This window comes from Pelmatolapia mariae, linkage group LG6, assembly GCF_036321145.2.
Source record: "Pelmatolapia mariae isolate MD_Pm_ZW linkage group LG6, Pm_UMD_F_2, whole genome shotgun sequence".
Classification (NCBI taxonomy): domain Eukaryota; kingdom Metazoa; phylum Chordata; class Actinopteri; order Cichliformes; family Cichlidae; genus Pelmatolapia; species Pelmatolapia mariae.
The window spans coordinates 31,898,437-31,911,288 of NC_086232.1; positions in this window are offsets into that span (position 1 = coordinate 31,898,437).

Consider the following 12,852-nt stretch of genomic DNA (forward strand, 5'->3'; position numbering starts at 1 on the left):
GAGGTGACAGTGGTAACCACTGTACTGCTATGTTCACACCAGTTTATGTAGTACTATGGATTTAAAGAAGCAGGATAACAAGTAAAGTAACAAACAGAACATGTTGTAAAAAAAATGTCAACCTTCAGGGATTAAAAAATGAAGATAGAAATACCAAAAACTGCAGTTCCTAGAATAGCCATTTGAAGCTTGCTCAAAAAGCACAGACACAAATATTGCCAGATGCTCCACATATTTCTGACACTGCCTCCTGGTCTCACTCCATAGCTGCAACATGCAGATGACGCTCTGTGTAGGCTCTTGTAGGAACTCCAACACACAACCATGCAGGGCCTTCAAGAAGTCTATGCTCCAGTTTTGATGAGATTTGATGAGATAAATTTTAGTATCTGTTTCTTTGCAATGCTAGGAATTGAGTAGGGAGGCCGGTACCATGACTTTAGTTCACAGTCTGAACTTGTATGTTTTAGGTTTATTGACCATTCATAAGTCAAATTCACCCGTACTTATGCAGTGCTTTGTGACATACAGTGTGCATGGTGCTTTTATCACACGCACCCACACAGTATTGGCTGCGTCAACTGGGGATTGAATATCTTCCCCCTCTTTAACCTGTGGACTGGATGAGTTCAGATCAATCCGCCAATGTATGCTGGACAACCGGCTCTATTTCTCCTGAGCCACAGTCTGTGTGAACAATATGTCTGGAGCCAAAAAATATCCACATTTTCATCCAGAAAGCATATAGCGGTATCACAGCAGCTGGATCAGGTCAGTTCTCAGTTCTTTTAGGCTTATAGCTTGTTTTGTCTCCACCTGAAATCCACATCTTCACCTGTTCCCTGTTTGCCTATCAGCCCACCACCATATTTGCCCTTTCTCCTCGTTGGTTTGTAATGCTCTGTGCCACAGTTTTACTGCCTCCTGGGGCTGTTTGTCTGTCTATGCCTCGGTGTCAAGCTGTTTTACTGTGTGGACTCTTGTGTTTGCAGGCATTTGTATATTTCTAAGGTTAGAAACTCTTAATTGTTCCAGTCTGTCCTTATGCGAGTCTTTCTCCTGTACACACCCTAGGAGATGACCCACATAAAGGACAAAGTATATATTTATCACCTGAACTTAACCTTGTTTCAGATGCTACAGGCCTAGCGAACCTCCAGCTCTAAAAGAAGATTTTTTTTAATGCCCTTGTAAGTACTTATAATGTCTGTGCTTTTTTTTCCATATTGCAACACTGACACACTTTGCAGACATGGTGAGACAGACAGGCAGAGAGAACACTATGCACCAAAGGGAGCTTGTACTGCTGAATCTGTCATCAATTAATCAAGACATAGGAAGCTGTGTCCAGTCAGCAAACTCTGACACACGCATCCATCATGCAGTTTATAACCTAAAAATATTTAGTAACAACAGCATCACGCATACTCGCGGAGATACGCCATTGTCCCACGATTGTCCTCCATCACTACAATGTGTTTCTTCTAATTTGGGTTGAGGCTTCAACTTAGACACCTCATTATTCAGTAGCTTGTAGAGTCACCTTTAACTGTAGTATTCATTTTCTGGAAGGCGTTAACAGTCTCTGTTCTTCTAAAGGAAATTTGGCCCACTAGTCTTCATAACGTTAAGTCAGTCCATTTAGGGTTTCAGGCATTTCTTTATGCACAGCTCGATTAAGGTCCCATCACAGCATTTATTTGGGTTGAGGTCAGGATTTTGTCTGGCCTATTCCAACACCACGATTCTTTTCTTTTTCAGCCATTGTGTTGTAGATCTTGCTGGTTTAGGATGATTGTACTGTTGCATAACTAAATTTTGGTCAATTTTTAGCTGTCAGGCTGATGGGCTCACATTAGGCTCTAGAATAATGGGAGCTCAGGGTCAACTCATTAAATATATGGTGCACAGGTCCTGTAGCTGAAAAACAAGCCCAGATCAGCACCCCTGCACCACTGTGTGGGACAACTGGATGAGGTAATTGTACCTGTCAACCCTACCAAACAAGCCATACATGTTCCATGTTCAATATTTTTCTAATTGTACTGGCATGAACTTTAATGTTTAACATGATAACTGAGGCCTGTAGAGTCTGAAAGTTGACAGTTGGATTTTTTAGCAATTTCTCTGAGCATTTTGTGGTTTGACCTTTGGGTTAATTTGCTGGCGTGTCCACTCTGGTGAAGATTTTCAACAGTTTTTTTGTTTTCCACTTGTGTATAATCTACTGTAGAATGATGGATTTCGGACTGTTTGGTCTTATAATCCTTTTCAGATAAGCAGAAACAATCGGTTCGCTGCTGGTGTCTTTTCATTGGCGTCATATCAACACACACCTGAATGGTCCATTCTAATTCTCACAGTGTCCGTATTTTTTTTCATTGCAGCATAGAGTCATTGACAACTTCATATATTTATTTATTTACATGACTGTACAACATCATAATGTGGCCTCAAAAGTTATCTAATCCAGCATCTTATTTTACAGTGTCAACATCTGCCATTTAGCAATTTTGTCAGGTTTGAAGGTATGTGGCTAGAAAATCCTTATCAGAGAATAGGTATAAGTATGGAACAAATGAAAACGCCAGCAATGTTAGAATAAATGAAGGATAATCAGCAATGGCCTTCAATTTATAAACTGTATTTTTTATTTATTTTTTTTACTCCCATGTATATTTCCATTGTAGAAATTGTTACTTGGACCTGGTCTACTTAAGCTGGTGCCACAGGAAATAGAGAAGCTGACAGTAAAATACAACACAGTGGGTGCTAAATTTCTGGCTTGTGGCACTGCTGCTGTTGAATATAAGGAGGATTATGGCACATGAAGAACCTTAGTGCTGCTGTGCCATTTCTTAAAGAAAGGTTTTTTAAAAAAGCCAGCTGTTAATTTCATTGCAGACAGCTCTTCTTCATAGCTGTATGTTTAAATGCTGCCTACACACATCAGTAAATATGTGGATTGTATCTTCTTAGACAGCCCAAATCCACCAATCCCATCCCCTTAGACTGATTGACTAACCAGTAGGCCCCTGTTTTATGACCTTTGACTGGAGGTCCATTCATCACTTAAAAACCTCCTCCACAGAAATAAGTGTGACCTTTTCACATGATGAAGAATAAGAGTAAGAGTTATTATGAAATTAAGAATATAAACACCTTGAGGTTTTGTGACTTAACACTAAATAAACTGAACTAAAATGAAATGAAATAAAATGAACCGAACCGAATTGAATAAGATTAAAATATGTATTTCGTTGAAAAGTTATTTCTGTTTTATTGTTATTTACATTTTTTTTTTACCACATTACATATGATATCCCTGCTTTCATTTCTATCCCCTTGCAGACCCAAGCAAGTTTCTACATAGTTACTGTCCTAAAATAGCATAGAGGATTCATGCATCACCTCCTGTGTGTTGTCAAAGGTGCCTCTAATGATCTTCACAATGTTAAAAACGTAAGATCCATTCTACTTCCATAATTGTAGTCTTAAAATGTTAAATAGCGTGATTCACTGGGGACATTGTGTGCATTAGTCATATTTAAAGTCCCCAGTGAATCAGTGCATTCACAAGGTGATAATTGCATGACAATGAAATGTCTATGTCTCTAGAGCAGATGTTCAGTATTCATATTTTAAAGAACAGATTACAATATTGATGACTTCTCAGCCCACCCTTTTTTCTTAGTGCTGTATCATTGCCAGCATTTCCTCTCTTCAGTGGTAGGTCATGTTATTTATTTATTTATTTTTTCTGAAGGGCATACTGGCCTCTCTCCGGCTATTCTGTGAAGTCAGAGGGGAGGGGTGGTTTTCTTTGGATATTAGTCTGCTGTCCATCATTCCTGCTGCACTCTGAGGTCCTCAGAGATGCTGAAAGAATGAAAGGGAGGAGGTGAAGTGAGGGATAAAAAGGAGGGGAGGGCAGTTGAGGGATTGCATGTAATTTATGTGTGTGTCTCTATATGTGTGTGAGTATGTGTGTGTGTGTGTGTGTGTGTCCATCAACCTCTGAAGTCCCAGACATAGGGAGGTGTGTACTGCTGCAATGCGTAAAGGCATTACAGCTTCAAGCAGTGAGCAGACACTGAGTGTGACTGACTGAAATGCTGAATGACTGACTGCTTGACTGATGGGATCAGAGTTTCATACAGTACAGTTCTCTTTATGAAAAAAAAACAACAACAACCTGTCAAAATAGTTAACTACTGAGCTGTCTTTATAGCTTTTATAGGCTTTTACAGACCTTGCACATCTCATAATCACAGACCCACTGGTCTGCTTCATCTTGTGATAAATCTACTTTATTTTTCTGATCTTTCCTCATCAAACCAATCTAAGTCAGCCCTAGAGTTAATGTGATGATCTTCACTATGTTAAAAACACTAAAAAGCATTCTTCCAATCCACCCTTTGTTTTTTTTTCTCCCATATTCACAAATTCATATGAACTACATGGTTTCTCCCTTCAAAACTACACTCAGAAAGTAAAAGTAAAAAAAGTAAAAAGAAGAGAGTTGAAAGTGCTGGGCAATTATGAAATTTTATATAGAAATCATTACTTACAAATTAAGAGAAGAGAAGAGAAGAGAAGAGAAGAGAAGAGAAGAGAAGAGAAGAGAAGAGAAGAGAAGAGAAGAGAAGAGAAGAGAAGGTGCAGCAGGTGATTGAGAATGGCTATTTTTCCTCTTAGTTCAGGAGTGCAAAAGCTGGGCGTGAAGGATTGCAGGAAAGCCATTCAGCGGTGTCTAGTCTGCACTGCTGCTTACCTTTTTTTTTTTTTTTCTCCCAGAAGGAGGGTGTTTGATTTAATTTCATCCTTCCTGTCAATGAAGGGTGGTTCAGCTTCTGTTGTGCAAATGTATATCTTGTGATGCACATATATTTATTTTGAGCAAAGGTAAAAAAAAATTCCTCAGTTATTCGTTATTTTAGCTTTCACACACCAATGTAAACGCCCCATAGCTGAGAAGTTCATACTCGAGCGTGATGTCACCATAGCTTGCCATATTGTGGTGTCAGAAGATCATTCACTTCCTGAGGCCTGACAGCAGGGCAAAGGAGTGGTGAGGGAAGCATCTCAGTGTGACAGCTGGAAACACTCCAGTTTGAAGAAACACACGGACAGATTTTAGAAAAAATATAAGGAAAGGAAAGGAAAGGATTAAGTCATAGCCGAGCTACAGTGCAGTAATATTTTTCCTCCATCTGTCTGTGAAAAAAACATAATTTGGACTTGACATTTCCAACTGAAAGCACAGCCAAGACTCAGAGCTGATTTGTTCCTTCACTGTGCTCTGGTGGCAAGGTCACTGGACACTATTGTTTACCAGTGCAAATTTCTTGAAACCTTCAGTATCCTTTTGAATCTTCCCCTGTACCTGTCTGAAGGCATAAAATACTGCAGGAGGCTGGGCCCCCCACTCTCCTGTACAAAAACACTTGGAAAGCATCCAGAGTGAACGCATCATGCCCCAGAAAGCTAGTGCAGTAGAACTGTCAACAGGACGGCTGGAGCTGAATTCACACCCACCACAGTACCAAATATGAGCCTGCAGCTAGTGCAGTGGACGGGAACCCCAGAGATTTGGGGCTTTTCTGAAGACATTTGAGCTACAGCTCAAAAAGCACTACTAAGAAACAGGCTAACAGTGAAGGGGGTCTAAGGAATTATGTTTTAAGGATTCAATCATTGTTAATCTTTTGAATACACATCTGATATGTCAATTTCCATTATACAAAATGGACACACGTGATTAAAAATGAATGATGAAATGCTTTATGGCTGTACGTGACAAATTATAAGGGACATTGTGGTTCAAGTGCAGTTTAAGTTTAAGCTAGCTAAAAAGCTACTGTGAATGCTTAAATTAGCCTGTTCTTATAAAGTGACACCCCCTTCTCAGCCCCTGGAAAGGAATGAAAAACAAAGCGCAGAGAATCAGGTCCAAAGTGTCTTGTTTCTTGTGGGGAAGCATTTTTCAGTGCACTACATCTGACAGTCTGAAAGTCTAACCAGCTTCTCATTTAGATACCAGAGAGAGCTGCTTGCTGTCAGACATTCTGCAGTGCAGTCATTCACACAAATATTGAAGAGATAAATGCATGAAAAGCAAGGAAATAGGATTTTAGTTTTTCAGGAGCAATCTAATCTTTTTCATGGCTTCATTTGTTTAGAGACCAATCAGACAGGATATTTTTTAACATGTTTTTAAATTACACCAACCCCCACATCAACACCAGGATACTGGTGTTGATGTGGGGGTAGAAAGTATGGACAAAAAGCAGAGCACAACAGACTTTTGATTCAGGTGAGAGAGAAAAAATGTGAGTGTGATACATGGGATATGAGACGCACCACCCCCACCTTTTAGAGACTGAGAATAGTGTGTTTGTATGTGTGTGTTTTTGGCTGGTCTGTGAAGTCAGCCTAATTAATAGAAGTGTTTGGCTTAAAGCAGTATTCTTAAATTAGAAAAAGCTTTCTGGTGTCCAGCTTGCCAGAATAAAGCAGCCACATTACTGCTATGTTCCTGAAAGATATGTAAAATATCTTTTCTGAATGTTTTACTTTCTTAAACAAAATAATACAAAGCTGTATTCATGACATACCTGTCTTTCAGTCTGCCTGCCTGTCTGTCTATCTATTAAATAGATGCTTCATTGCAGCCCCAGTTACACAGGTCTACAGACTGGTTGGTGACCATCTGCCAACCATCAGTTGCAAGGGTATAATGTGTATTCTCTGACTGATGTTGAGTGATTATTGGCAATATCTGTGAAATTGATTGCTTAAGCCCCATTGAGACCAGTCAGAGACTCCCTGGTAACCACCAGTGAAAGTGTATTCCATGACCATCAGGTGACTGGCTGCTGGAGGTTACCTGCAGTTGCTAGTGTGAAATTGGTCGTAAAGAGATATAAAGTGATCTGCTCAAAACCTTGCGATTGCTTTGATTGGCAATATTTCGCATGGAACTGTCAACTTGTCTTCAATCAAAAACTAATCACCAAGGGATAGTGAAACTGAAAAGTACCACTTAAACCAGAAATGGAGAATATTTGCCTTAAAGGAAAAGTTGGGCCTTCTGAAATGTGATGCAAAACTTCTGCTTTGTAGATGAATGTTTTCAGTGCAAACCATAAGCAGCACTAATTATGTTAACAAATAAGTTCCGTAACAGTTTTCGTCAACAACTTTTCTTTTTCTGACAAAAAGGAAATGATAACTAAATAAAAACTAAGGCATGGGGACAAAAACTATTACAAAATGTATTGACATAACTGAAAATATATTGGAGAGGCAACATCCAATCTAAACTAATTAAGTTGGGTAGAAAGGCAGGATAAGTTTGGAATTGATCCGATCAGAAGTAATCTCCTTGTGTTGTAAGGTTAGTTGCTTGGGAGGAAGAGAAGAGTAGACATATGGGCGCATTTTGCATTTCATGTCAAGGAAAATAAAATGCTTCATGTCAGCCACATTTCTGGCTCTAAGCCCAGCAGCTCCAAACACTGTTCGGATCTTCTATTTTCAAGAGGGAGCCAATCAGAAGAATTCGGAGTGAGGAGCTAAAACAGCTTCTTTTAGACAGTGGCCAAACTGAACGGCTGTGTCGAGAGATACACTCTCAGATAAATAATTATCATTTGAAACAGTGTGTCATGCGAAGATACTCTATTAGATTTAAAGAATAAAAAAATGGAGCTGGACATTAGCTTGAAAGGTCGCATTTAAGAAGCAGTTTCTGCAAAATCAGTATTAACCACACCAAAGGGGAGGACTCTAAGCAATATGGTGGATTGGTGAATCTAAAGATGTGTGGGTCTTTTGGTATGTGCATGTTGATTAAAGTAGCCTGACTGTAGTGATCAATTCTCTATGGGTCACAGTAGCTATATAAGCTATGGTCCTTTTACTGCTTTTATTTCATGTGTCAGTCACCAATGTGCGTTGTTTCTTTCTCTCTGTCTCACACACTGATCCACAGCGCCTATCCTTTGAAGATAAAGATTCTGCTGACAGAGCAATCTTGCATTAACCACCCCATGGCTCATGTCCAGTGTGTGTGTGTGTGTGTGTGTGTGTGTGTGTGTGTGTGTGTGTGTGCATTTCTTCCATGTATCATTACTGAGTATAAGCCCTCCTGGGTGTACTGACAGTAGTGTCATTCAAACATTTTTAAGTATCATTTTAAAAGTTTGAAAAGGTTTACTTTCTGCTGCCAACATTGCCACTTAGTGAACCATACAAATCCTGCACAAAATGTCAGAGACCCAAAAGTACAGTGAAGTCATGGAATATGATGCACTTCTCAATAGGCTTTAATAAGAAAATATATAAAGTCATAGAGTTAAAAATCAGGACGTGAGAGTTTTTTAAGTTTACTTATTATTTCAGTTTTGTTAGTAACCCATATATGAGAAAGCATTGTTTTTTATTCTTTTTGATGGTTGCACAAGCATTTAGATATACAGAAATGTTTGCATTTTTAGTGAAATTTGGTTAAAAGCCTGAGCACTAGAGCCCCACAGAGCTGTGTGTTCTGTGTGCTGAGCACATATGATTACTCCGATTTCAGCAAAACATTCACCAAATTTGCAGATGACACTGCAGTGGTGGGGCTTATTTCTTGAGGGAGGAGTCTGCTTACCAAGATGAGGTGGAGCAGCTGTTTCAGTCGTGCAGAGGCAGAAACCTGATCTCTAACATGTCTAATACTAAAGAAGTGCTCATTAGCTTCAGGAAGACATTAAAAATATTAAGCCTTTACTTATCAGCAAGGAGTATGTGGACAGAGTCACAGACTTCCATTTTCTGGCGGTTTCGGGGAAATAAACACCACAGAGCTGGTTGGGAAGGCATAGCTGAGACTTTACTTCCTGAGGGTCATCAGAAAGAGCAAAAAAGACTGTTGGTGTCCTTCTACCGCTGCTCCATATTTTAACATATTGCTTCTGTGTGTGGTTCTCCTGTTCACAGCGGCACAGATAAAGGAGCTCCAGAAGGTTATCAATATAGCCCAGGAAAATTATTTCTTGCCCCTCTCCCTACTCTGGATGACCTATACATGTCTGGCTACCTCAACAAAGGGCAGTGACATCATTAGATAGTACTGAACAATTTTTAAAAAAGGATAAAAAGACTGAAAAACCATTTTGGTCCCAGAGCAGTACAAGCATTAAATGCTGCAATAACAATATCCATATAATTGTGCTTGGTGCAATAAGAGATTTGTGTAGTTTGGGAGAATATAGAAGGGTTGTGTTTGTCCTGGTGTGGTTTCATCTCGTAGATGGTTTTATGTAGTTTATATTTTTATATAGGTTTTCTCATGATTGTTGTGATCTTCATACTGTTGAGAAAAACATTTAATTTCGTTGCACATGTTCCATGTTACAATGAAAAAGATATTCTATTCTATTAAAAGGAAAATACATTACACTCTTGTTGACATATTCAGAACAAGCAGTCCAAAGCCGCTCACGCTACACCTTTCTTCCAGAATGGGTCTTCCATGAATCATTTTATTGATTAGGTTTTCTGTCTTATTCTGAAGATGCACACACAAACTGCTGATGCAGGGTTTCCAGTGTGCTGGAGATCTGTGAATACATTATATATACACACTCAGAGGGGCCATACATATTTGATGACTATAAAAAGGTAAGACTGGGGGAGAGCTATGATGGCTCTCCTGCCCTTTCAGGTTGAACAACACAGCTTCTACCTTACTATGCATCACTATGTGTAATAGCACATAGATTTTCATTAGAAGCAGCGCAGCAAGGATGCTGTCTGTCATTACCTTGATTGAAAATCTAATTTCTTGCAAAACAAGATGCATTTGTTATATATGCATCTGTCCTTTTTTTTCATGTCAGCATGTTAGTAAACATCCTTTATCTGCTAAACCTACATGCTTGCAATTTATGTTCACTGGAAATTAAGGTTTCGCCCTTGAATATTTGCAACTACAACTACAAGGTGTCAGTGAGTGATTTGTGATTAGATATTTAGTGACTGTCTAGACTAAGCTTCAGCATTCTCTGCCCTACTGCATAGTCTGTGTGATAAGCCGAAAACGCCCATACAGCCTCTCCCTGCTTTACATGTGACTTTGCAGATATGATGTGTGCCCTTGAAAGAAACCTTGGCTTGCATTGCAGTCACGATGATGGCTATGGGAGCAGCAATGTGGCTGCGCTGCTGCTCCCCTGTGGACAAAATGAAGAAGTGCAACTGCAGAGGTTTTTATTTTTTTTTTTAAAATGTGCTGCAAATAGTTTCAGCGTAAGTACAGAGGGGAAAACCCATTGAATGACAAAATATAATGAGCTGAGCTCCTCTAGCACTGTTACCCACATCTATGATAATGATGATTAAAATGAGAGATGTGTTATAAGGATCATTTTTGTTAAATTTTATGTGTGACAAAACCAGAACAAGTAAAGATAGGACTCGTTATCTTTATCTCTTCCTTTTTCCACCTCTTTTTCTGCCTTTCCTTCTTTTTCTCTCAGGTGGAGTTGTGGGCTTGTTTTCCTCCCTGGAGGAGCCTTTCTTCCTGGGATCTCATTTCCACAGCTTTTCTGCATTCACTGGTCAGCTCAAGGTACTTAAGGACCAGCTTGTGCTGGCCAGATTGTTGTAACCTCTATAGTGGTAGTTAGGCCTTTCATGTTTTCACCTACTCTTTGTTTTTCCAAGCTTTTGAACCCTGTTCTCTTGTCTGTTCTCCAGTAGACTGCCTGAAGGCAGAGCAATAGCTCAGCTTCCTTGGAGTCCTGTTGCTTTGGGGAGATTAATTGACACTTCCCACTCCATTAACCTGAGTGTTTCAGCTAGTCACTGCACCTGTAAGTTTAAAAGCTTACCTGCCATCTCTCCACCAACCTCTCTCCACTTTCCTGGAATCCCAACTGCCCATATACCCCTCCAGATCACATTCTCAAGAAACAAACAAGTAAAGTCTCCAAATCAAATTGGGAAAAACTGCAAGAGTTTGTCAAACTCATCTTGGTCACCACTAGCCTCTTTGGCATACAAACACTTCTGCAGATTAACTACCTGTCAGTGCCACTGACCTGCTGATTAAACTCTGCTCTCTCTATTCAAATAGAGTTGGTAAAACTGCTGTCGGCTTCTGGGTTCTGATGCTTGAGTCCAAGCTCTGGTTTAGTATGACAAATTTCTGACTAAACATCTTAGGGAAAACTTTGGGTTCAATGTGAGTTTAAAAAAAAAATTGATGTGGGCTTATTGTGAATTTGTGGGGAAAAACACCCTAATTAAAAACGAGCCACTACTGACAGAGCATATTGTGTAATACTGTGCTGGCTGCTCACACCCAGATATCAAACTGCTCCAAATCTGTCAGCAGCTCTCAAAAGGAAATTACCCTGTTCTTCTGTGAGCGCTCTCAAATTAAAAAAAAACAAACAGGCATCATTCATTTTTTTTCAGACAAAAGAAGTCTGAGTCTTAATTCTGGATTCTTTTCCTTTATTTATTCCTAATGCACCTGGAGGGGTGTATTGACCAGTGAAAGCAGATAGTGACAATGGGCCATAACAACTGATAACATGTGTATCTGGGTTTTGTTTGTCTGCTGTTTGTTTTGCTGATCTTGTGTAGGTGTTTGTCTTCAGGAAATCCGACACTCTCTGTTATCTCACAAAGCCGCTGTGATAAGCTTCTTTCTGCACCCCAACTGGGTTAGTTACAAAGAGAAATACAACATAGAGATGCTCAAGCCTGCAGTGGCATGGATATAAAAGGAAGAGGTGGTGTGATTAAGGAAGAAAGAAATGCTTTGTGGGTATCCTGGATCACATGCTCACAGCTGGATAAGGAAGGAGGTGTAATGTGTAAATGGGCTCACGGCCCTCATTTCTTTGCTGGTCCTTTGTTACCATAATTTTAAAATCTTTTAAACTCCAACAAATTGTTTGTCAGACCAATTTCACTGTATAAAGATTTTACATTTACAGGTAAAAAGAAAGGCACTGTCTTTGCGAGTTGGTCTGTAGAAATGGTACTATGCCTAGAACTGTAGCTTTAATCATGCCTATGCACAAAAGCACATCCACATGATGCAGTCACAAGTTCCCCACATGACTGTGTCACTCAAGCCTATTTTTCCTCATTCTCTCTCTCCCACCATTTACAGCAGATGTTCGGTGGCTTTTTAAAATCATTGTCAGATATCAAAAGCTGTCATTTGTGCAGGATTAAAATACCCAAATGTACACATTTTCCCAGTGTTCAATTTATTAATATGGTATAAACACTGGTATAAACTTGTTTAAATGGGTAACATTTTTCCATCAGAGATTAATTTAACATATATCTGTACAAATTTTATGATTTTAATGAATATAGTTTTTTCTCTTGATACATTTTTCTACATGTTTTTCAAGCTCCTCAGCAACTCTTCAACTGCCAAATGGTACAAGTAAATCTGACACTGAATGCAGTGGACTGCTCTTTTACACAGGCAAGCACTCTCATGCAGCTTCTGTTTTCTGTTTTGGCTCATTTCCTGGTGAAACTAACTACACCAGTTACAGCAGAGGTGAGACATGCATCATTTGTGTTGATTACACTGTACAGATTCATAGAACATGTTCAAAAGCAGTTATTTTATAATTTATGCAATCACAAGGTAGAATAAACAACTCAGCTGATAAGCTAATGAAGGACAGGATAACAATGCAATCAAGTACACAAAAAAGGAATAAGGGTATCAAAATTAAATGCCCATTCCAGCTCATGAAAGTGAAAGTAAGAGCACATCTGAGTACAGCTGGGAAAACAGGTATTTTTTACCCCTCAGCCATAAAA